Here is a 26375-nt window from a genome sequence, read left to right as displayed (position 1 = left end):
CCTACATAGGCTAAATATTTATTAGATTATGATTGTAATTTTTATTTTTCAAATAGTCTGCAATAAAACTTACATTTTGTCTACTCAACCTGTCGATTTCTCTGATTTTTTTTAACTCTCCTAGTATGATGATCATTTTGCCACTTTTTCCTTCTATTTCTAATAGCTTTTGCTGTATATATTTCAGTGTTACTATTTAATATGTAGAGATTTATAACCACTAAATCTAAAGACTTCTTCATTTTTGTTAGGAGGTACCAGGGATTGAACCCAGGTCGTCGTACCTGGGAAGCATAGGCTCAACCACTGAGCTACATCTGCACTCAGGAATTCTACTTTTTAAGCAATATGCATTCATCCAAGGAATATTTATTGTACCCCTACTATGTAGCAAACACTCTTCTAGGTTTCAGGGATTCATCAGTGAACCAAACAGATAAAAAGCCCCACCACAATGAAGCCCGTGTTTCATAAGGAGGCGAGGTAGTGAGCAGCTCAAGTCCCTCCTCAGAGCCGCAGGAAGGAGTCCTGTGGAGCTGGAAATCTGGGGGTGTGACAGTCTGGAGGAGCCGGCAGCTGTGCATCATTAATCCACCCCCCTTAGCCTGGGGCTCTCCAAAGACACCAGGAGAGGTGGCCGGACAGAGGCAGGCCAGTGTGAGGGGACACCAGCCCCACCCCCAACCTGCTAACACCCAGGGCCACTTCTCAGGCCTGGACTGGCCCCTTCCCTCCTTCTGAAGAACGCTGAAAATTCCCCAAAAGAATGTCAGAAAGGCATAATTAAGTTCTCTGTAGCCTGACTGGAGCCTTCTGAGGAGACAGTGACTGCTCAGCTGACCTGGAGGGAAGTCATCAGTTTGTGCTGTGGAATGCCTGCTCTGCCCTGCCTCCTCTGTGGGAAGCCTGCACAGCTGTCACCGTTCATGACTATGGACTGCTGGATGGACACCCTCGTGTCCACAGCCTTTTCTCCCAGACCTATGTTTTTCAGTCTTTCTGGGAGTGATGACCCAGCCTGCAGGTTGGGGTCCTACACATTGTGATTTAGGGGAGAGCCCGACACTCACGTGGGGGAAGGAAGGCATAGACTTTATAGCTGGCAAGAAATGGCCTCTTGGGCCTGGTTTTCTAGGCCTGGGAAGCACTATGTAAGGAAAGAAAGTAAACACACTCTAGAGAAATATATAACAGCATTTTGAGGATGAGGAAAATCATTATCTTAGAGGAAAATCTGCACATGCTTATCGTCAGCCACTTTGAGTATCTTCTACCAACTAATGCCCCAGCTCTCCAGTGCTCTAAAATTCTTACAACACTTATACCCACCCCTGGACCTGAGTGAATTCCAGGCAGCCAAGGAAAAGTGGCACACTTATCCTTTTTGTAGGTCTTCGTAATGCTCTCACTTACAACAGCCAAGTGGCTCTGTCTCTACTGCCAGCAATTCTTGCTGCAGTTCAAAGCCAAGCAACCCCAGAGAACCTACTCCATGGCAAGTCCCAGTCCCCAGTGAGAATCACAGAAGCCTGAGAAGGCCTGGGATACTCTTGAGGCATGAGGGCCCATGTGATTTAGGACAGAGGAGGGTCCTGCCAGCTGGGTCTCACATGAGGCCATGCCAGCCTCCTTCTGCAGGACAAGGCCCCAAGCAGCAGCGTGTCCACAGCAAGGTTCTGTCTCTCAGTCCCCCCATCTTCCCCAAAGCAACCTGTATCCCACTAACTCGAATCTGCCCTCATAGCCCTGTTTTTGTTGCAATCTTGCCCTTTTTAGATCTGACAAGCATTTCCCAGTCCCAAGAGTGTAGGTTCCGGGGCTGGGATGCCAGGCCCTTTTCAAGGTGGCTCTATTTCTTCTATGGGGGCTATTGGAACTGAGCCCTGCACCTCAGTGTCCCCTTAACCAGCTCTGATGTCCTCTAGGATTTCTCAGTACAATAATTGAGTTTCTGGACTTTCTGTGTGGCTGATTAGCCATCATTACCATTGTGCCGTCACTTACAATATGGTGGGAGTTCTGTGAGCAGGGAAGGTGGACGGTCATGGACCCAGGCTCCGTGGTTGGTCTGTTTGTGCCCAGTCCCAGCTTTGTCTCTTACTGGCTGGGAAAGCCAGTTATTCGACCTGCTTACCTCAGTTTTCCCTTCTGGGAAATGGGGATAATCATAGTTCCTCCCTCATGGGGCTGTTGCAAAGATTAAGAAAGTTAATTTATATGATGAGCTTGTAACAGAGCCTGGCACATGCATCTCCTTATTAAGTGTTAGCTGTTTTCATTCCAAGGCTTAATTGACTCTGCTATGGCTCTCTGAGGAAAGTTCTATTAGAACCCCATTTTACAGATGGGAAGCGGAATTGCCCTCTCCTGCGGATGCCTCAGCGGATCCACCTCCTGGGTCTTTCCTCCATCCTTTGCCCTGTGGCCCAGCTGGGAGGACCAATCCCCTCAGGGTTCTGCCACCCCCTCCCACTGATCAGGTTTGGCTCAGACACAGGTCTGTTTCTCTCCTCTTATCAGGGAAGGCTTGAAAGAGTTTCCACAAAGCAGACCTAGTAAGAGAAGGCAAAGAGTGATGTAAAGAAAGGATCGAGGGGAGCAGCTGTGGCTCAAGCAGTAGAGCTCCCGTTTACCATGGGGAGGACTGGGCTTTGATCCCAGGACTTCCCGGTTAAAAAAAGAAAGGCTTCCTAGACCTCTGCAGAGAGGCACAGGCACCTGTTCAGCAAAGTGACATACCAAAAAATGATGGGGCAACAATATTTTTATAAATTAAAAAAAAAAAAAAACACATTGTCCAGAATACTGATCTAGGTCTAGAACTCAGGTCTGTGCCTCCCTGTGGTTCTTTTCCCAGGAGGTGTAAGGGGCCTCCCCCCAAGACCACTTCCCCCAGCCACACATTCCTGGTCCACCCAGCCCTGCAGGCCGTCCTGCTTGCCAGGCTCCATATTTCACCTCCCTCTGGGCCCCTCCCACCCCACCCCCATGGGATGAGCCAGGGTTATTATCTTGGTGGCACCAGCAGAGTCAACCTGAGGTCAAACGTGCCTCTCAGCAAAGACCAGAGAAGAACAGCAGACTTGCAGGTGCTCCCATAGGCCATCATCCCAGGAAACCAAGGAAAGCTCAGTCCCCACAGAGACCCTCAGGTCAAGACCTTCCTATTGCTGCAGCAGCCAGTAGGCCTCGAGCCCTGCCAGGATGCAGAAAGCTACCTAACCACCCAAGAGTCTCCAAGAGGAGGAGGATGTGGCTCGGGCTCCTTAGCCCCCTCCAGGGTGTCTTTCTCCACTGCAGAGGCAGGAAGGCCCAGCTTCATTTCCCAGAATCCTTTGGATTCTGGACACCAGTCAAGATGATTTAAGTAGAAGCAGTTGTGTGAGACTGAGGAGGTGGTGGAATCCAGGCAGGACTCATCTTCCTGCCTTTTTGTCTATTTTCTGTGGACCAGCAAGGTGGTGGAGATGTGAAGTGCCCCGTATCCACTCACCAGCTTTGTGGGTGTCAGGTGGCAGCTGCAGTGGCAGAAGCTTCGTGAACCCAGAGCCCAGCGTTGGTGGTATGTCCTCGAGCTCAGAGCTCCAGTGACAGCCTCACAGACAGGTGCTCCAGGGCAGGTCAGTTGGCTGGTGTTGTGGGGATCAGAGAGCCAGGTCTTGCAGGAGCCAGCGCCTCCACCCTCTCCATGAGTGAGCACTGAAAGCCTTTGGAAAGCTCTTGGAATCTGCTTGGAATAGCCAGACTAGGTTCTGATCCTGCATCGACCCTCAGCTGGGATGAGTGGCTGAAGCCTTTGCTGTTGCGTGGCAGGAGGCCCTCTAGGGGGACAGCTCCAGGTTTAGAAATGGCCCCCAATCACCGCATGGTCATCTCAACCCCTTCTCCAAGTGCTGGGGAGGTGGGGACACCTGGGGTAGGGACTCCAGGTGGGAAGAAGGTGGGGCCTGTTAAGGAGGCTCTGCCTGAAAGAAAACAAAACCCTGGGATAATCTCCCTCTGCTTGACATGGCCACCCCATTCCTGGGATTCGGGATAGAGTCCATTGTCCCTTATGTACAAATAAAATAGCCTATAATTTCTAAAAAATTATTTTTATGTAACTGTGACAAATTATTCAGTTTACACACGATAGCTGCAATAACAGTACATCTGGTTTAATCAACATTTCCCCCTTTACCCCTTTTTTTGTCATTACTCAGTCATGTTTTTAAATTGATTTTTTGAAAAAGATTTTTATTTCTCCCCTCAGCCCCCACCTGTCCCCTCCCCCCCAGTTGTCTACTCTGTGTGTCCATTTGCTGTGTGTTTTCTGTGTCTGCTGTATTCCCATTAGGTGGCCTTGGGACCTTCCGGAGTGGGAGAGAGGCGATTACTCTCTTGTGCCACCTCATCTCACTATTCTGCTTCATGTTATTTTCTCTCCTCTCTGTCTCTTGTTGCATCATCTTGCTGCATCAGCTCTCCATGTTAGCTGGCAGTCCTGCGTGGGGCCGCAGTCCCTCATGGGGTCACATTCCCGTGTGGGCAGGCACTCCACAGGGCCAGTTTTCCTTCACCAGGGGGCCCTGGGCATTGAAACCAGGACCTCCTATATGGTAGATGGGAGCCCAATTGGTTGAGCCACACCCATTCTCCATTACTCAGTCTTGACGGATTTGGCATGATGTCCACTCTGACTGATTATAGGCCACAGTTATTGAAAGCTGAAGAGAAACAGAAATACAAAACCAAATCACCAAAATCCAATTTCTCCAAATCCAGGTGTTCAGTTCCCCAATTGTTCAAAGCTTCTGCTTCTCTCACCTGATGGAAACCTCTACCCAGAGCACGAGTCCTCCTTCCAGGGTAGTGCCTGGGGAGGCATGAGAAATGCTGGTTATTTGTTCCTGAGTAAGGAGAGCAGCCCTGACCTTCCTCTAGATGTCCACAGGCCCATCTGGGAAGGGAAATACTGGCCATGACAACAACATTTTTTATTGCTTACCATGTGCCGAGTCCCAGCGCATCTCACCCCCGGAGAGGCAGGGGTTACTTCTTGCTGCCTGCCTAACTCTCCCTTTCTTAGCTTTAAATGAAAAAAAAAATGTATCATGAAAAGGGCCTACTAGGGGCACTCTGTTTAAAATGGCACCTGTTTTGAGGTCTCCTCATTTCCCTCTCAAGTAGCTAGGAAGACAGAGGAAAAGACCAAGTTGACAGCCACAGTGGAAACTCAGACAGGAGAGACTCCATTGCTCGAGAAGTTCTACCCCTACCTACCATACCCCAGGAGCAGGCCTGAGAAGCATGATATGGAAAAAGTGGACACCCTGCTTTTTAAAACAGAGCAACTCTGTCCGATCAGAAACAGGCAAAATTTTGGCCTCAGCTTCCCACCCCTCTTCCCTTTGCTCAGAGACCCGGCACCTGTACCATCAGGCAACTAGGCAGCCCTTCCTTCTCTGCAGTGGCTGTACACTATGTGCTCCCATCCTTATCCCAAGGACTGACTCTAGCAAGCTGGCATTTAAAAGGACAGCAAGGAATTTAGGTCTCAGGGACCAAAATGGCAGTACTTGAGGATGGCATTAGTTTGGACCCAAAAGAAAGGGCTGGAGGCAGGAGCAAACCCAGTGAAAGCAATGTATTCTGAGGTGCAGAGGTGCTCAGATACGTCAGGCAGTCTGGAAAGGAGAAAATCCTTGCTAGGCCATTAGATCAGTGTGAGATGAGTGCAACTGGCGTAGGAGCTGTGTACCTCAACCAATGATATCATCAGCCTGGAAGATGATACTTATCCCCCAGTATTCCATAGGTATGTCTAATTCACTCATCTACCTAATCATTCATTCATTCATTCACTCAACAAATACCTATTATGGGGACAGGGTAGTTGTGGCAAAAAAGTGAAAGATTTTACCTGAACAAGCAGGTTCTTGTTTCCACATGTTTCACTGCAAGCATCATATGTGCATTTGCTTTCTCATTCTTTGTCCCACAAATGCCTGTGGAGTAGGTTTTATTTTTTAGAAGAGACCAAGTTGAGGTTCAGTGAGAGTATGTGACTTGCCCAAGGTCACATGGCTAGTGTCAGACTCCTGTGTCTGATTTCTTATCCACCACAGATTTTGAATGATATCTTTTGTTATTCAGAAAGGATAACAGGCCCTTCTTTCCTTGTTCATGTCACTAGAAGCTTGCATCATATCAGAGGGTTATTATCAGTTAGAGAGTGGGCTCTCTCAGATGTCAAACTCTTCAAGAGTAAGGTAATAGTCCTTTCTGTCCCAGGTGCTAACACAATGTCTGTCATATGAGCCATCAATTTGAGTGAATGAATATATTAGGAGTAACTATACTTCTTCTGCCTTTAACACAGGGTGTTGAAGAACCAATGAGATTTACACAGATGAATATTTGTGTCAACTAAATGCTGTGTGGTGTCGGGGTATCAACACCAATCTCTCTCAGGTTTAACATGTTAGCTCACATGAGTTTATGATTGCTTTCCTTCAGAACAGATGGCTAACACACAAGAGGCCAAAAGTTAGAGCTGAGGTTGGTGCAGGGGGGAGAAGGAATAAAGGGAAGAATGTGGCTCATGTGACTGGGCTCCCGCCTACCATATAGGAGGTCCAGGGATCCATTCCTGGGGTCTCTTGCTGAAGGCAAGCTCATTCGTGTGGCGAGCTGGCGTGAGCGGAATGCCGGTCCAAGTAGGAGAGCAGGCCCACATGGAGAGCTGATGCCAGAAAAAGAGACACAGAGGAGAGACAGTAAAAGATGCAGCAGAACAGGGAGCTGAGGTGGTACAAGAGATTGAGGAACCCTCTCCCATTCTGGACGGTCCCAGGATTGGTTCCAGTGCTGCCTAAAGAGAAGACAAGCAGACGCAGAAGAACACACCCTCAATGGACATGAAAACAGATAGTGAATGCAAACACAATGGGGGAGGGGAGAAATAAATACATAAATCTTACAAAAAGAAAAGAAGGAGTAAAGTCTGGGGTTCTCACACTGGACTCCTGATGTACACCAGCTTGCCCACTCAAGGGTTTGGCAATAAAATAGAATAATGATATTTTTGCTGTTCTCAAGGAAAACTAAGTGAATAGGTGAACTATCTCGATTCTAAGCTTCATTCCTACATAAATGGTTCTTGCTGCCTACCAGAAGGTAACATCAAATGTACCTAGGCCAAACAAACTTGTTTTTCTTAAAAAAAAAAAAACCTTTTTTTTTTTTTTTTTACAAAAGTGGCTGATGTTTACTGTGAAAAATGCAAACAATGTAAAAGAAGTGACCCACAGATCATACCTCACTCCCAGACTCACTGCTCAGGAACCATGGTTTACAATTTGGTGTGTCCTCTTCTTTTTCCTTTGCCCTTCCCTTAGAGAGGGGCACGACTGGGAGCTGGGGAGGAGGGAGCCAAGGGAGTGGCTGGTGTGCTTAGAAAATTGGCTCTGCACAGGGCAAATAAATCAATATATTGAGGATAATGGGGGTCAGGATTCTCACTGTTGGAGAAGGAAATTAAAAATAAGGAAAGGGGGAAGCTAGAGAGAAATCTGAGGTGTTGAGTTGGAACTGGAAATATTAATGTGCAGTCATGGCTTTAAAAATAAACACATGCATAAGATGTGCACACACATAGATGTAGATATAAGTGTATACGTGTAAGCACACAAGCCTTCTGTAGGCTGAACCTGCCCAGTGTTTCCTCATGGTGAGACTTAGGCCAGGCGTCTTGGCAGGGATCCCATAGAAACGGAGCTCGGCTTTTCTCCGTGCATCTCATCAGGAGTTTCAGGATGTTACCTGTGCCCCCACTGCTGATGCTAACCTTGATCACCTGGTCAAAGGGGTGCCTGCCAGGTGGTTTCACCCTAAACTGACTAGTTTTTCTTTTGTCATTGAGAACTATTTCATGAGGAGCAACTCCTTGGTGTCCATGGTTGACTCCCTGATGGTGGCCAAATTGGTGGCATCTATTGTGAGAGAGCACTTTCCCTTCTCCAATTCGTATCAGTATGGGCCCATGAATTTCTGGAATCAGCATAGGCCAGACACAGTGAGAATTTCTTCTTCCTCTTCCTTCCTCCCTCCCTGTTGGAACATCATTTCTGCAACTTAAATAGTCCAGAAAAAGAATAATGAAAATGGGACTATTCATAGAAAAGGGTGATGGAGCAAATGTGATTAAATAGTAGAGAGAAGTGGAGGCAAGAGCTCTTTGTTATTATTCTTTCACCTTTTCTACAACATTTATGTGAAAATGGATTTCTAAAAACTTGCATTGCAGTCAATTTGTGTCTATGCTTACGTGCACACGTATGTGAATTTATGCATATATACAGCTGTCTTTTTGAATACACATGTAGGAATAGAGCTGGAATCGTCTATTATGGACTTGCTTCCCTCCGGTCCCCGCCCCCCGCCAGGGGATGGCAGGTGCAGTCAAGTTCCGGAACCAGTGCTGTTAGTCAAGGCTCATGGTAATCACCCGTGTAGCTAGTTAAAAACCGATCCCTGCCCTTAACCCTGGCGGCCCAATTTTCCCTGAGCGCGGCCTCTCCTCTGCCCAGCAGGGCAGGGGCTGTGGGGGGCGGGCCCGGCCTCGCGCTCAGCCCTGGACGCTGCGCCTGAGCCGTCAGGGCCCAGCCCGGCGCCGCCGCCTTCCTGGACGCCCCGGAGGCCGAGGTGCTGCAGGACGTGCTGCGGGAGCAGTTCGGGCCGCGGCCCAGCTGGCTGCCATCTGCCGGCTCAGGCGTCTGCCCTCGGCGACTCCTCGGCGACCCGGGACATGCAGTTGGCGCTGGAGCAGCGGCGCGGGGCCAAGGCCAAGGAGCGCGGGCGTCCAGGGCCGTCGCTGCTCCGCCGCCTCCGACCCCTTCCCGCGGGCAGGCGGGCCCTGCCCTCTCAGCCTCCCCGGGCGGCCTCGCTCCCCGCGGCTTCAGACCTCCTGAGGTCCCCCCGTGTGCCTGGTTGACGGGGGAGTGACGGTGGCTTTGGTGCCCCTACCATAGCCGGCTGCTTTTTGCCCACCGCGCGGGTGGCCGGCCTCCTCACCGCCTGGCCTTGGGCGGGAACCGGGTCCCGGAGGGGGACAGCGAAGGCTCGCGACAGCTGCAAAAATGTCTCCAGGGACAGGTGCTTTTAAAGAGCTCATTAGTGCACGTACTTTGAGCCTCATTTTCCGACCATCTGGGCAGGTCCAGAGCTCAGGTCCTAAAGGACGCCCCCTTCCACCTTTTCCTCCACATTTCCGTCTCAAAGCAAATCCCTGGTGGTGTCCAGGGGGAGCCAGTTCCTCTAGGGCCTGTGCCCTCCAGGGGCAAGGTCATCAGAGTTCCAGGACTTTAGAGCTGGACAGAGGGGGACGAGGTGTCACACTCCAGAGAAATGAGGTGCTGGTAGCCCAGGGCCTCCGGCCTGTCTGACAAAAAAATGAGGCACCTCACGCTCCATTTCAAGTGTCATCAACTACAGATTCTTTGGCCTCTATAACATTAGCTGAGCTAGAATATTGGAAGGGTTGGTGGCACAGTGCCTGAGTAGACAAGTATGTGTCCATTTTAGTCATCATACCATTTACTGATGACTTTTAAGTGTGTGATGCTTGGTGAGGTGTTTTTACGTGTCCATTACATTGTACACCACAAAAAGCTACAGGGTTGGTATTCTCCACTTTTCAGATAAACAACCTGAGGCTGAGTGATTAAATACCCTACAGGCTTTATAAGGTAGTGAGTGGGGGAGGGGGTTTTCTGTCTGGGTATAGTTGACTTGGAGTTTTTAACAAAGACTTCCTAGTGCTTCTCTACTACAGTGCAGTGGGTACCCTCTCCAGTGGGTGGGGGACGGTCAAGGGACGATGTAGATGCACCCCCTGGCTCAGCCACAGTGCTGAGTTTTGCTGCTCCTTTTGCCCTGAAAGTCTCTGCCAGTGGAACTACTGCTCTTCAGAATATGCCTGCTTAGATTCCCCAGCCAGATAAAAGGGCTGTAGACATGAGCTTCACAAGCCCTTTCTATGGGTTGGGGAGGTATATGTACAAATTAGCTTCTCTGTGTCACTGTACCTTTTTGTTTTCTAGATAAAAATCTCAATCGTGGTTTTGCCAAACTGAAGGCACTTGTGCCATTCCTTCCGCAAAGCAGGAAGCCTAGCAAAGTTGATGTCCTTAAAGGGGCAACTGAATACATCCAAATTCTCAGTGATGTGTTGGAAGGAGCCAAAAATGCTGAGGTAAAGCCTTAAGAATTCAAAATGTCACTAGCTATCATCTAATGAGCCTTTTCTGTGTGCCTGGTACTTGATGTATACTTCCAGTTGGTGTCTGACAATTCTGTTGGCTAGTCCCAATCCCTGTTTTATAGAAGGAGCAACTAAAATTAAGCCCACAGAGCTAAGAAATATCAAGGCTGTGATTTGAATCCAGGTTTACATGAGCCTTGGTCACATTCCTAACCATCTATATACTTAGTTCTTGTCACTGTCCAGGGCACCTGGATCCTAACTGCTAAATATTTAACTGAATCTTGGCATGTAGAGAGCCTGCTTTGCAAAATGAAACCCCGGGTATCACCGCCGTTATCAGGGTGGCATCCTCAGAAGTGTCCAATAAGGCATTGGAAGGCTGGGTCTCGTTTTATGGGCTTATTCCACAGAAGGTGTGAAAATGGATCAATAAAAGGAAGAAGAGAGACCTTAGAAGTGAGCCCCAGGGAACACCTGTTGGCTAGAGGAAGGAGGAGCCATCAGAAAGAAGGTAGAGGAGCCAAGGTGGGGTCAAAAGATCAAGGGGGAGAGAGTTTTGGCCACCATGGGAAGCTGTGAGAAGCTACAGGGGTGCTGAGGAAGCAACCAGATTCAGCATTTGTTAGTAGAGGAGTGGGCTGGGAGTCAACCGGTAGGGAGAGGGTTGAGGGAATATAATTGGTAAAGATTTGGAATCAAACAGAGAGCAGTGGCAGAGTTCAAGTTCCAGTCAACCTGCAAGTCTGTTAGAAGAGGGATCAAAAGAATGGAAGCAAGAGAAAAGCCATTAGATCAAGTGAAGGTCATATGTTTGTATTTAAAGACAGATGAGGAGAGAGAGAAAAGAGAAGAGAAATATTTTGTCAAGTTAGGGCAGAAACAGCCAGGTGTACAATGTATTGCTGAATTGGTTCTTTCCTTCTGCTTGTCCCCCAGTACTGGTCAGGTGGTGCTGGGAGGACACATCCTGCAATGGGGATGGATTGTCTATTGGCCAAAGCGAATGATTGGGTTGTGGTGTGGTCACAGTGTTTAGACTTGTGCAGGTGGCTGCCTTAGGTTTTCCTTGTGTTTTGTGCAACAGAAATGATTTTTTTTCTGCTTAAAGGCAGAGCAGTTAAGACTTTCCTATGCCGTAATATTTAGTTGCCCAGTACAGATCTTAAGGTTATAGAATAACAAAATTAGTTGACTGGGTAATACTTTTTTCTCCATACCTTCAACATTGCCCTTACTGCTTAAATGCAACTTGGTCAGTTAAACCTCTGGAATATATTGATTGAAATAGCCAAACTCTGCCGTATTATACTGTTTGATACCAAATATAGTTTCTAGAAACAAGACCCAGATGATCTGAACTATAGCAAAAATAGTTCTGCACCCCATAAATCCGTGATTAGAGAATCATCCAGAAACATCACCCTGCCTGCCAGCTGTACAGGGGCTCTGGGCAGAGGGTGGCAGTGGTGACTCAGCATACACTTGTCACCAGAGCATGCTGTCTACAACTGGAGTTATCTCCCCTATCAGGAGACTGGTAAAGTCTTCCTTCTTAAAGTCATCTAGGTGTCAATGTCTATAACTTGAATTTGAAGTGTGGCTATTTCCATGCTAAAACATTACAACAATTTTGTGAAAACTTACCATGCTATTCACACCTCGTACTCGTGTGATCCATTTAAAATAGATGAAAGCATACTTAAATAATTGTTCTACTAGCTGTAGTCCATGATTTAACTTGGGGTTCACTGTGTTCCTTGGATTTTAAAAAAATTCTTATTCTAGTAACATGCATACAACCTAAAATGTCTTCTTTTAAAAAATTTTTATTCTTTAATTTTTAAGTTTCCTATTAATTACATTCAAGTATGTAGTTATGTCCACAATGTTGTGCTCTAATCACTACAATCACCACCATCCATTACCAAAACTTTTCGTGATCCCAAGGAGAAAATGAGTACATCTTGAGCATTAACTCCTAGTATTACCTACCCCCACCCCATCCCCTGGTAAACGATAGTCTAGATTGACTGAGTTTTATTCTAATTATTTCATATCCATGAGATCATACATATTCTTTTGTGTCTGGCTTATTCACTCAACATGATGTCTTCAGAGGCCATCTGTGTTGTGGCATGTATCACTGCGGTCACCCCTCGGGCTGAAGTGTGGTTTGCTGGCCTGGCAGGGGAGCGGCTGCGGTAGGCCTAATTCCGCTGCCCCCATAATAGGGTGGTTGGTCGGGCCCACCGCCACCCCTGAAGGAAGCTCGGCATGGGCGCAGAGTGCCCTCGGGTCTCCCCTTCTCGGCAGCCATGCTTCCGCGGCCGCCCCTCCTCCCAGATAGCGCCACACCATGCCTTCTTTCTCCCTGCACAGGCGCAGGGCGGAAAAATCCAGTCTGCCCTTTTCCCTCCGCCCGACAGCAGCAACAGCCAGGCGTGGGCGGGAAACTCCAGTCTGCCCTCCACCCCAGCAACAGCAGCCACCAATCCCTAAACCCTGCCCCTTCCCCCAGCAACAGCGACAGCCAATCCCTAACCACCACCCCTCCCCCGTCCAGTACCGCCCACTGACCTTTCACTGGCAACCAATCAGAACAGGGCGTGGCTTTGACCAATCAGCCTTCCCCAGCCCCTATAAAACTGTTGCCTCTCCCTCAATAAAGTGGACTTGCGTGTTTACCTTGTCTCCGCGGTAGTTTTTCTGCCGTGCGCCCTCCAGTCCTGAGAGCCCCCGACAAGGGCCTGGCCTCCCTTGTCCCCAGTTCATCGCCTGCATCTCCGGGCGACCCCTTCGTCGCCGGCTTCGCCGGGCGACCGCGTCAGCCGAACCGCGCAACCCCTGTGAGACCGACCCCTCGTCTGCTGCCGGACAGACCCCTCCTCCCAAGTGGGACCGACCCCTCGTCCCAAGCGGGACCAACCCCTCGTCCCAAGCTGGACCGACCCCTGGTCCGCAGCCAGACCCCACCTCTACCGACCGAGCAAGCCGTCGCACTCCTAGGCTCTTCTTTGGGAGATGCTTACTGATCTGATTTCTTTACTAGTTATTGGTTCACTGCTATGTATTTCTTCTTGAGTCAGTGTAGGTAGTTTGTGTTTCTAGGACTTTGCTCATTTCATCTAGGTTTTCCTATTCATTCGCGTGGGCTAGTGGTATTCTTTTTTCATTTCAGATTTTCTTCCTCTCTCTCCCTCTTTCCACCCCTTTCTGCCCCCTTACCCTCCCCCTTCTAGATAAATGATTTTCTTTGTTTTTTTTTTTTTCAGAGAACCAACTTCTGGATGATTTCTATTTAATTCTCATTTAGTCCACTCTAATGTCTATTTCCTTCCTTCTGCTTGTTTTGAGATTAGTTGTTTTTCTAGATCTCGAGTTTTGAGGTAAGGTCTCTGATTTAAGATCTTTCTTCATATTTAAGCATTTAGAGCTACACATTTCCCTCAGCCCTGACTTTGCATCCCTTAAGTTTTTTTTTTTAAGATTTATTTTTTATTTATTTCTCTCCCCTTGCCCCCTCCCCGCCATTGTCTGTTCTCTGTGTCTATCGCCTGTGTGTTCTTCTTTGTCCACCTCTGTTGTTGTCAGCAGCACAGGAATCTGTGTTTCTTTTTGTTGAGTCATCTTGTTGTGTCAGCTCTCCATGTGTGTGACACCATTCCTGGGCAGGCTGTACTTTCTTCCACGCTGGGCGGCTCTTCTTTTGGGGCGCACTCCTTGCGCATGGGGCTCCCCTACGTGGGGGACACCCCTGCGTGGCGCCGCACTCCTTGCGCGCATCAGCACTGCGCATGGGCCAGCTCCACATGGGTCAAGGAGGCCCAGGGTTTGAACCGTGGACCTCCCATGTGGTAGACGGACGCCCTAACCACTGGGCCAAGTCCGTTTCCTGACTTTAAGTTTTGATTGTGTTTTTGTTTTAAGAGGTAGTGGGTATTGAACCTGGGGCCTCCCATGTGGGAAGCAAGTGGTCAACCACTTGAACCATGTACATTTCCCTCCCTCCCCCCTTTTTTATATTATTGCTTGCATGGCATATTTTTTTCCTCTGTCACTTTACTTTCAACCTACTTATGCCTTTTGAATTTAAGATGAGTCTTTTGTAGACAGCATATAATTAGGTAATACTTTATCCACTTCTGCCAATCTCTGCCTTTTGACTGGGGAGTTTAATCTACTTACATTTAAAGTAACTGCTGATAATGCAGTACTTTCTTTTGCCATTTTCCTATTTTGAATTTGCAAGTTATATGTGTATATATATATATTTGACCCTTAATTCTTTTAATGCCTACTCTCATATTTGGCTTTTGGTACTACGCCATTTTGAAAAACATTTCTTTGAAGATATTTTTATGTGTTTACTTGGTGATTACCTGTGGGGCTGAAATTTAACATCTTAACCCTAACAGTCATTTAATTTGGTACCTACTTCAATACCATCCACATATACCGTTTCTGTATCTATCTTCTAGATCTCTGTCCTTTTTTTTCTTTAAAAATGTATTTATTTATTTATTTCTGTCCCCTTCCCCCTCACCCCCCCAACCTAGCTGTCTGTTCTCTGTGTCTATTTGCAGCATCATCTTCTTTGTCCGCTTCTGTTGTCAGTGGCACAGGAATCTGTGTTTTTGTTGACTCATCTTGTTGTATCAGCTCTCCGTGTGGGTTTTGCCATCCTGAGGCAGGCTGCATTTTCTGTCCTAATGGGCATCTCTTCTTATTGGGCGCATGCCTTGCACCTCCGGCTCCCCTATGCAGGGGACAACCCTGCTTGGCACGGCACTCCCTGCGCGCATTAGCACTGCTCATGGGCTAGCTCCACATGGGTCAAGTAGGCCCGGGGTTTCAACCGTGGTCCTCGCATGTGGTAGGTGGGTGCCCTAACTACTGTGCCAAATCTGTTTCTCACTTTGTCTTTATTAATTTGCATTTTAGCTGCCGCGGTAAGAATTAGAATTGCATACCATAAAACACGACAGCACTGGAGTAACTGCCCCTATGGTTACCTCTACCAGGAGTCTCTGTTTCTCTATGTGTTTGAACCACTGTCTACTGTCCTTCCCTTTTACTCTAAATAGCTCCCTTTAGCATTGCCTATAGGGCAGGTCTAGTGGGGGTGAAATCCCTCAGCTTTTGTTTATCTGGAAATGTCTTATTTTCTCCCTTATTTTTGAAAGGAAGTCACACTGGATTTAAAATTCTTGGTTGGCATTTGTCATCTTGCAGCAAGCTAAGTATTTCAACATACTGCCTCCTGGCCTCCACAGTTTCTTGTGAGCTGCGCACTTAATCTAATTGGGACTCCATTGCACATAACATTGCTTTCCTCAGGCAGCTTCAGAACATTCTCCTTGTCCTTTGCTTTCCCCAGTTTGATCAGGATGTGACAGGGTGTATTTCTTCAACTTTATCCTGCTTGGTGTTCTCTGAGCTTGTTGGATGTTCATAGTAACGTCTCTTGCTGAGTCTAGGAAGTTGTTGTTTCCTTGAACATTCCTTGTCCCCTCTTCTTCTGGGACCCCCAGAATGCAAATATTGGTATGCCTGATGGTATCCCAAAGGTCTCTTGGACTATTTTTGCTTTTTTGAATTCTTCTCCACCTGACTCTCTTGTCTTGTGTTTAGGTTCAGTGATTCATTCTTCAGCCAGCTCTGATCTGCTGTTGAAAGCCTCCTGGGAATCTTTCATATTCATTATTGTGGTCGTCAGCAGTTCTGTTTGGTTCCTTTTTAAAACTTCTGGCTCTTTGAGATTCCCACATTCATTTTTTTTTTTAAATCCCCAAAAGCCTTTTATTCCTCCCCCTGCCCCCCAACTTCATCTCCTTGAGCAATTTGAAGATCACTTTAAGTCTGTCTAGTACATCCACAGTCAGGTCATCTTCACTGTCCTCTGGATTTGTATCTCTTTTCTTTGAATGGACCATTGTTTCCAGTTTCTTTGATTTCTCATAGCGTACTATACATAATCATATATCACTGTTAGCGCACACTTATTCCTTGACCTGTTTCTTGAGTTTGTATCCAGCTCATGATAGAACAGGTTTTCTTGTGTGTCAGGAGCTAAGAAAACCAAATAAACCTTAGCAGAAACCCTTTCAGCAGTTTGCATACTGGATATGCATTGTCTGGACTCTCTGCAGGGGTGAGCCTTCTTATCAGGGAGATCAGCCCGTGGTGAATGCAAAGTGCAGGGGCCTCCCTGTCTCTTCTGGCCTGTGTCTTGTGCTGGGCTTGTGCTTGCTAGTGGTGTTAGGAGTTCCCTGTTTATGGAGTTTGAAAGCTCCCTGTCCTCTACTTCTCAGGCCACAGACATTCTCCCTCTCCCTGGTGTTCCCCTGCAGGGGGTAAAGCAGGCCAGCCTTGGCAGCCTTTGCCCCAGCCACTGGCCTCCATTGTTTCTCTCACTGCCTTTGCAGTCTCCAGTTGCTTTTCCCTGGGGGGCAGATTCTGGGAAGAGGCAGGGGGTACACCAGAGAGGAATTTCCTAATTTAGTCTTTCCCAGTTGGAGCAAGGCATGGGCCCCACAAAGGGAGCACTGGCTTACTCCAAACTGCCCTGAGACGGCTGCCAGGCTGGGTGCCTAGAGCTGCTTCTATGGCTCCCAAAGCTGTGCTTTCTTGACTTGGCATTTGCCTACCAAATGCATCCCATCCATTGTCCTCCCGCAGCTCTGAAGAAGTATGTCATCTTTTAAGTCTCTTCTACTGCTTCTGTCCAGCGTGGGTTAGAACAATTGGCAGCTCTCAGCGCTAGGTGCCTAGCGGATTGAAGTAGCTTATCCAAAGGAGCAATCAGACCATTCTCTTCTTCCCACCCCCTGGATCTTGGAACTAGCTTTTGTCCCCTTCTAGCATCAGCAAATTATGCCAAGGGCTGGACCCCACTGCTGCCTGCCACGAGATTGGGGGTTGGGTGGTTGTAACAGCTATGCGGCATGTGTGATTCACTGGCATTTATTGCCATGTACCAGAATTTTCTCCCCATTGTTCCCTGAATGCTGTACGGTATTCTACTGGACTCCAGAGTTGTGAAATAGTTGATTCAGACAGTTACTGTCTAATAGTTCCCGGAGCTTCCTGCTTTGCCGTCTTCCCACAATTCTCTGGCTGGCCTTTATTTGACTACAGGTTCCTGGCTGTAGTGAGAGTTCTGTCCAGCTTATCCAAAGTGGGTGACTATGTAAGGTTTTCACGATCCTGGTCAGTTACCCTAACTGGAGACCCGGTGCCAGCTGATATGACACATTGGACTGAATGCTGGTGTGCAGAAGGGCCTAAGATTTGGGAGACAGTTTGCAGAGTAGATTATCTGGGAAGTAGAATCCTGGTGCTGGCAAGGACGGGCATTTATTGTGGGAGGCTGGGGGTAAAAACAGGTAGTACAAAATCAACGTTCCTGGAAGGCAAAGTCCTTAAAGTATATAAGAATTTGCTGATGGCAGGGATGGAGATTGACTTGTGTGGCCAGAGCAGGTTCACTTGGGGACTGAATTAGCAAGGATGTATGCTGACAGAGGGACTAGAGCTGTGTGTAGCCACAGCATGTGGTTTTGCTAGAGACGGGGATTAAAAAAGTCCAGGAGAGGCTCATGTAGAACTGGTGGAGTTTCAGGATGGAGGCTTTTGCCATGTAGGGGTTGGGTATTGCTGTGTGTTAAAGGTGTTTGTTGCCTCACTTCATTTATTCTTTGTCACCCATGGCTATGACATGGGTATTTCTTGTCATTCAAGAGTGTGAATTTTGTTCAGAATTGTCTGTGATGTTGTTGAGGCTGTGTTTATGGAAAAGGGCCACTCGGGACGTGGATGTGGCCCAGGCGACTGAGCTCCCGCCTACCACATGGGAGGTCTGTAGTTCACTGTAGAAGACCAGGAATTGGTGTGATGGATAGGCGGGGCAGGCTGACACAACAAGATGATGCAAAAAAGAGATACAAGAAGAAAAAAACATACTAAGAGACAAAACAAAATCTTAGAGCAGAGGTTCCCAGGGCCTCCTAAAGAAAATGAGCAAGATAACAAGATGACGTGACTGGCAGGCACAGCAAGCTGATGCAATGAGATGATGCAACAAGATACACAAGAAGAAAAAACATTAAGAGAGACAAAGCAGGGAACGGAGGTGGCTCAAGCGAGTAGGCACTGCCTTCCCATACTGGAGGTCCCAGGTCCAGTTCCTGTGTGCCTCCTAAAGACACAGCACACAGCATGTGCAAACAGTGTGGGGGTGGGGAGAAATAAATCTTAAAAAAAATAGATAAATAAAGCCATTCAGTTTTGGAGTGAGATGCCATGAGAGCTGGGGGGCACATATGGATGAAGACCATGTGTGGGGCCTGGATATGGCAGAGTCAAAGATTCAAGTGTTGGCATGTCACAGGAGCTTCCTTGGAAAGCTGCTGAGAGAAGGCTGCTCTGGGGGTGCTGGAGTCCCACTAACCCCCTCCTCAGGTTGTGATCATCGATGCATAAAACTGATCACTGGGGAAACTTCCTTGAACAGTTTAAGCTCTGAAATGAGATGGCCTAGATAGTTGGGATAAACTTATTAGCACCCTGGAAACACCCCGAAGCCTCCTTGTCTCTCATTTTCCCCAGGTAGGAGCTACTTGTGACAGGAAAATTTCCCCACTGAAGCTGCCCTAGGCTTCTGCTTGGGGAGCGGCTCATCTGCTCCAGCATTCCCTCAAGGCAGGGCTTCTTAACATGGGGCCCGAAGGCCCTGAGCCCCAACAGACTTCAGCTCCTACAATCTGATTTATTGGACTCACCACACTCAGCTAAGATGGAGTTGAAGAAGGACAACCACCACACCATGGAGTCTAGAGGGCCTACAATTGAAAGCAAGAGGATTGCATCCAGTATCCATGTGGAATCTGAGCCTCCTCTTGACATAGAGGTGCAATAAACACAACCAATCCAAGGTCCACAGAGAAAAGGTGGCATTGGAGTGGGAAAAGCGGACATGGTGGCTGATGGGTATGTGGAATGGCAGGAAGAGATGAGAGGTAGAGGCACCTTTGGGACTTAGAGTTGCCCTGGATGGTGCTTCAGGGGCAATCACCAGACATTATAAATCCTCCCACGACCCACTGGATGGAATGTGGGAGAGTATGGGCCATGATGTAGACCATTAACCATGGGGTGCAGAGATGCCCAGAGATGTACATGCCAGGTGCAATGGATGAGTCATAATGATGGGAGTGAAGGTTGCTGCAGGGGGAGTGGTGGGGTGGGGGTGGTAGGGTTGAATGGGACCTCATATTTTTAAAGTAATAATTTTTACAAAATCAATTAAAAAAAAAAAAACACACAAGGGGCCCAAGAACTTGAAACTCAGACATTCGTGTGGGGATATGATAGTGTGGGTGTGATATATTTATTAAATAGTATACAGAATAGTGTGGACTTCGTTTGGGGTCTGTGGTTTTCACCTGACTAGCAAAGGGGTCCATGGAACAGGAAAAGGTAAGAATCTCTGACCATGGGAGGCTCACAGGGCATATTCTGAGGAGTTTGGCTAGAAGAGTATTCCAAACTGAACTTTGTTTGGATGGAGATGTTCTCTGGCTTGTCAGAGTCCCCACCCACCCCTTATTGTATCTCACTAGCCCATTCGACTTGTTCAGATGTCTGACTTGGTAGCCCTGGACTAAGGATGTTAGGGCTCAGAGGGAAGGCTATTCCAGTGGTTCACTGGGCTCTGAGACTTGACTGTTTCTCAATCCTTGGGGGTGGTTTAAGGGCAGGTGCTGGGGTGGTATGTGTTCTGGAAGTTGTCTGGCAGTTTGAAAAGGTGAGGGATCCAGAGCAGGTAAATGGAATGGAAGTAACCTTGGAGTGATGCCCCTTCCAGTGGTGGATTCTCCAGGCTGGGGCCACTGAGCAAGTGATGAAACCAGACACCCAAGGAAGACTCTTAAGGCTGAATCTGACTGAGATAAGAAAATGTCAGAGGCTTCTATCTCTTGAACCTAAGAGGGAGATTCCCTTTGTTGGAACTCATTTTTCTATGGGGAAAAATTGAAATAATTGTGGAATCTCTTTATGGTATGAATTCTGGCACAACATCTGGACAAGAACTCTCACTGGTGTGTGCTGCCCAAGCTTGTCAGTGAGCTGAGCACAATTTGATAGAGCCAAAAATTCTATTTCTGACGTCCTGGGCCTGGTGGTTAAGTTGACTGAAGTTAGTCCTCATCCGTCCTAGTGGCTTCTAGAGGAAATGTTTCTAGGAGACGCTAGGAGAGGCTTTATAAAAGGCATGTCTCATTTGGTATAGCTGTGGTGTCCAGAACAGATCAGGGACAAAAGGGCTCCAAGGACCATGTTAATGGCAGATCTTTTAATGGGAGGAGAAGAGGTTTATAAAAAGTAGATTCTTTTAGGGACTCTTTTGGTCCTCTTTGTATCACTTCCTTTCTCTTTGGAAAGATTTTTCCCTTTTTTTATTTAATAAAAGGTTTATTTATTTTATTTTATTTCTCTCCCCCTACCCTGTTGTCTGCTCTCTGTATCCATTCACTATGTGTTCTTCTGTGTCCACTTGTGTTCTTGTCAGCGGCACCGGGAACCTCTGTCCTTCTTTGTTGTGTCATCTTGCTGCGTCAGATCTCCATGTGTGCAGCACCACACCTGGGCAAGCTGTGCTTTCTTTGCATAGGGCAGCTCTCTTTATGGGGCACACTCCTTGTGGGCATCAGCACTGCACATGGGGCAGCTCACCACAAGGTCAGGAGGCCCTGGGTTTGAACCTTGGACTGCCTGTGTGGTAGGTGGACACTCTATCCTTTGAGCCAAATATTCTTCCCACTCTTCCCTTTTGGAATGTGTCCTTCAGGCAAATCAGGTGTGGAAGACAGGCCTGGGGCACCTGCTTTGTTGGGGAGACTTGGGGGGAGAGGAACAAAGTGGCAGAGTCCCCCAGCATTGTGAGATCTGGACCGGGACCTCAGGAAGAGACTAAGGCTCTATCAGGCTTGGTGGCCAAACCTCTACTTGTTATGAGGGGTTTGGGGAAGTATCAATTGCATGAATTTCCCTCTGGATGTGTGAAGGCCTGGCTGTGGCCACAATGCCTGGTTCTGGTCTCTGGTACCTGCTGGACTTTCATGCACCCAAAGCAGGATTGTCAGTTATGAACATGACTTAGATGGGAAGAAATGTAACTTTACTTTCTGTAGCATCCTCAGCTTGTCAATGAGTTCCCTAATAAACCCTCATAATTCAGATGATAGGAACCTCTATCTTGCCCCTTTAAGGCCCATCATCTTTGAGTAAATAAAGTCAATTAGCTTTTGACTGTAATCAGTGAGTTTCTTCATGGTTTCAATACCTGAACTGCCTGATTATGATTTGAGTGACTATCTTTTTAACTGTGGATTCAGTTTTCAAGTTGAAATTTCAGAAAATTGAGAAGACTCAGTGATCTTACCACCCTGGTAGAACCAATGACGGAAATACTCTAAATGTTGGTTTTTCCCCTATAGAACAGATTTAAATTTTCTTAGGGTACATAACATTGTGTCCTGTTTTCTTTTACCATTGGCATGTCCAGAGGCTACTTATGTAATCTCACTAACAAATTTTAGTAGTCCACCAAATAGACAGTTCACTGCTATTTAAATTGACTTGTTTTCTTCTCAAACATGGCAAATAACTTGACATGGTTAGCCCTTTCCCCATGTGTACTTTGTTTTTCAGGACAGATCCTGAGAAGTGGAGCTCCTGAGTCGTGGGTGTAGGTACTCCCTATGACTTGATGTATGATACCACCTTCTAATACCAAAACGCTCCTGACCTCCTCACATCCTAGCCAGCAGTGGGATATATTAAAGTGATGGGACTTTAATGGGTACAGAATGGTATCTTTAAATGGAAGCATCTATTAGTGAAGCTAAATGTTCTACATTTTGTTTAGTTACATTTCTTCTGTCTGCTTTTATCCTTTAGCCATTTACAATAGATTTTCTTCTGTTTCAGCCTTCCCCAAGTATGAAAGTAAAAAGGCGCAGAGCTACTGTCTAGAGAAAAATAAGTGCAGTCTTGAAAGTTTTGGAGACTCTGAAATGTTTCGTGATAACTCATTTAACAACTACCCTTTAAATGACCTTGCCGGTCACAAACTTACTGAACTCTATTTTTATCTTAACTTTCTAACTTGGAGAAATAAGCTTCAGGGCCTATAGCCCTTGCAGTGTCCCCCAGCTCCCCTCCCACTCTTTGGGGCTCTCTATCTTCTCTAGGACTTACACCTAATATCTTACTCTATTTTCATCATTTAGGAATAAGGGACTGTTACCTGTCTGGGGAAACTAGCCTTTAACAAGAATAAAAACATAAGCTATAGTGTGTGGAGTTGTACACTTTGACCAATGGGAGTGAGAATTTAGGGCTCTCTAAATAAATACGCAGCAGGGCTATGTGGCACAATTGTGCAAGTTAGACACCCAAGGGCCTTGACCATGAAGACAGTCTTCACTTTATACAATAACTAACAACGATGCAGGACTTAATGTCCACTCGGTTTTGTTCACCATGCTTTGTACATGCTAATTTGTTCTCACTACAATCCTATGAAGTAGGTACCACTATCCCTGTCTTACACATGAAGAAACTGGAACAGAAATGCTGAAAGACTTGCACAAGGCCACATATAAAGTGGAATTCCTTTGTAATAGCTACCCCATTTAAAATTCCAAATGCATCATCTGTGGCAATACCTACAGTTGCCTTAAATTTAACATCCCTCCAGCCTTACCTGTAATGCGGGATTTTTGGTTTTCTATCTATTGGATTTGGGACCTTTGTCTTCATTGGGGTCAGTGAATAGAAACAGAAAAGAATGGAAGAAGGATTGGGGAGAGCCAACTTTCTTCATTAGAGAAAAAATGGTGCTGCCCACGGAAGAAAGGAAGGCAGAAGGAAGGCTAGGGGTTCCTGATGGTATAAGACTAAGTTGGATGAAGACTTGCAAAACTTCTCAATGTGTTGGAAGTGGGAGTTCTTTTGACCATGGGACTGTGTGTCACTGAGTCTCAGGGCAAGGACAAAGAGGCCCCTACTGACGTCATACGCCCTAAGCGGGATCTGTGGAATGAGACCAGTCTGCTGGTTCTAGGCTACTGAGGGGCACTGGGGAACTAAGAGAACCAGAGTCCTGGGAACAAAATGCTCTGGCCTTTTGTTCGGAGGCATTAGCCCTAAGGCTCAACACTGACTCCAAGAGTAACAACTCTGGAATATAGTAAGTCCTGCCAGGCAAGTCATCACTGGAAAAGGTTCTGAAATCTTCCTGTACCTTCCACGGGACTGGGAGGGAGGAACTAATAATGACTTAGCCTGGATCCCACTCCATTGCCATGAGAGACTTTTGTATCATAAAGGCTGAATACAGTTCTAGCTGTAGCCCTTGACATTTAGAGCTTCCATGAGGGTGACAATTGGAATCTGGGGGTCCTCTCTCCCGCTCCTCTGTCCCTGAGCCTCTTGGTTTTTCTCCGATATGGCTGGAGGTATAGTTGCTCATTGCCTTAATTTAATCAGTAATTGGACCATAAGAACTTGGTGTACCACTTTATTTGCATGAGAATGCTGGGGAGCAGGATAGGAGGAGGGCATGCACTGTTACCCCTTTCTCCTTATGCCATAAAGTCTCTGGGACTGAGTCTGGAGCTTCAAGCTCTGGACTTTATGTTCTTTCCACAGGCCTCACCACAGAGTTGGTTGAATGTTCATTTATCTGGAGGGTGGCATCTCTAGGACATCTAGACTTAGAATTAGCCACTGTCTGGTTTGAAAGCACTGTCTTGCCTCTTATTAGAGAAGTTGTAGGCTTACATCCTGCGGAAGAGTTCCCATATACTACCCCCCATTAACACTTCTATCCTTCTTAACCTTCAATTGAGTTCCCTCAAATGCAGATTCTGAGACAGAGCTTTAAGCAGTAGTTATTACGTGAAGCACCACCAGGGCAGAGGGAGGAAAAGCCCGTCAAAGTTGTATACTTGAGCAGGCTACTGCTGTGGGCAACTCTGGGAGGCACTGTGGAACGTGCCCCAGCATTGGCCCCTCAGCACTCAGGGATGAGGAAGCCAGGTGTATACTAAGCCTGACCATCATTGAACTTGGCCAGATCCCAGGGGATGTGGCTTCCTCCAGCACTTCCGGCCTGCCCTGGGGGAAGGCCAGCCAGAGTAGGGCCTTGTCACCCTCAGATCTAGGCAAGATTAGCTACTACTATGAAACCAATCACGATCTTAGCAACTTAAAACAATGTGTTTTATCTCAGTTTCTGTAAGTTAGGAGTCCATTTGAGCAGTCTAGCTACATCCTCTGTTCTGAGGTCTGTCACAAGGCAAAAGTCAAGGTGTCAGTCATAGCTGGGGTCTCATCTAATGGCTTGACTGGAGTTGTTACTAAGAAAACTCACTTCCTCTAGGACTCTTTGGCTGAGGGCCTCTGTTTCCAGCTGTCTGTTGGCTGGAAATCACCCTCTGCTCCTTGCCACATCAGCCTTTCCAATATGACCACTGGCCTAACCAAAGCATGCAAACCAACGAGGCTCTAGAGTGTGACAGGATGATGAATTTTATGTAACCTACACAGAATTGACATTCCATTCCCTCTGCTATGTTCTATGGGTTAGAAGCAAGTCACAGGTCCTGCTGGCATCTCGGGAGTGATTCTGTAAGGATGTGAAGCCAGGAGGTGGGGGCGACTGAGCCACCTTAGAAACCACCTAGCGTTCATGCTGTTGGAGTTTCTACACAAGTGACTGATGGCTAGAAACACTTGTCAAAAAGACTTGGTGGTTTAAAATCTTGCAAATCAGTCAAATGTAACACTAGAATCCTGACCTGGCCCTTGGTGGCTACCCAAATGTGAGTTTTGGGGTCTGACATTGAGTCTCCTGTGCTTTGCTGTCCCTCGTTGAAGGCCAGGCATCTCATGCTTTCTGATGTAGGAGCTGTGAATCTTCATGGTCTCACAGGGATAGACTGTGGGGCCAAATAGTTAATGGTTCTCATTGAATTTCAAGGTGAGTTTGGATTTGGGTGGGTGGGTGGAAGAGTATGAGATATTCAGGAAGAATTTCTGACAGGTTATTCATGTGGAACTAACATAAAGAAGAAAGAAGTCTCGTTTCTTGTCTGACACTTGAAAAACTCCTAAGGACACGGACTTGTGCCACTTTCTCAGCACCTGTAATCAGGTGGTGTCTGGGAGGAGCTGGACACTTTAGAACTTTGTGCCATTTCATATAACACTTCCCATCTGTACCACTTCTGCGTATATAACTCGCAGGTAGTAACTACACAGTGTGCTGCTGCCACCACCATCCATTGCCAAAACTTCCCTCCCCCTAACCAGCAGCTGTGTGCTAGGGATTAGCAACCCATTCCCCACTCCTGCCTCTGGTAGCCTGTCATTGTTCCATGTGAATGTGTAGTCTAGTTATTTCGGGAGTGACTGTACAGTATGTCCTCTAGTGTCTGGCTTGTTTTACTCAACATGTCTTTGGTGTTCACACATTTTATGGTATGTATCAGAGCTTCATTTGGATGTACCTTTTTTTTTTTTTTTAAGACTTTTCTCCACCCCTCCCTGGTGTTTCTGCTGTCTGTTTCCACTCGCTGTGTGATTTTCTGCATCTATTTCTCTTTGTTCTCTTCTCATCTTTCTCTAGGATTCAGAAGGATTTGATCCTGGGGACCTGTGCTGTGGAGAGAGGTTCCCTGTCAATTGTGCCACCTCAGTACCTGGTCTCTGCTGCGCTTTACTTTGACACTCCCTTTTGTCTTTCTCTAGTTGTGTCATCTTGCTGCATGATGCAGTAGGGCAGGCACTCAGCTGACCACAGGCATGCTTTCTCTTTTCACCAGGAGGTCCCAGGGTGTAAACCTGGGTCCTCCCATATGGCAGGCAGGGGTCTTATCACTTGAGCCATGCGGCGGCTTGCTCGGTCGGTAGAGGTGGGGTCTGGCTGTGGACGAGGGGTCGGTCCAGCTCTGGACGAGGGGTCGGTCCTGCTTGAGACGAGGGGTCGGGTCCCACCTGGGACGAGGGGTCGGTCCGGCAGCAGACGAGGGATCGGTCTCACAAGGGGTTGTGCGGTTCG

The 26375-nt window shown here is 47.3% G+C and overlaps 1 pseudogene; it reads left to right on the top strand.

Annotated features, from left to right (window-relative positions):
* LOC131273751 (factor in the germline alpha-like) overlaps window positions 1-18901 on the top strand; it is a 33598-nt pseudogene extending 14697 nt beyond the window's left edge.
* The last annotated feature ends 7474 nt before the right edge of the window (window positions 18902-26375 follow it).

This window comes from Dasypus novemcinctus, chromosome 17 (genome assembly GCF_030445035.2).
Source record: "Dasypus novemcinctus isolate mDasNov1 chromosome 17, mDasNov1.1.hap2, whole genome shotgun sequence".
Lineage (NCBI taxonomy): Eukaryota > Metazoa > Chordata > Mammalia > Cingulata > Dasypodidae > Dasypus > Dasypus novemcinctus.
The sequence above is the reverse complement of the archived record's forward strand: the minus strand, read 5'-3'. Positions and strand labels throughout refer to the sequence as shown.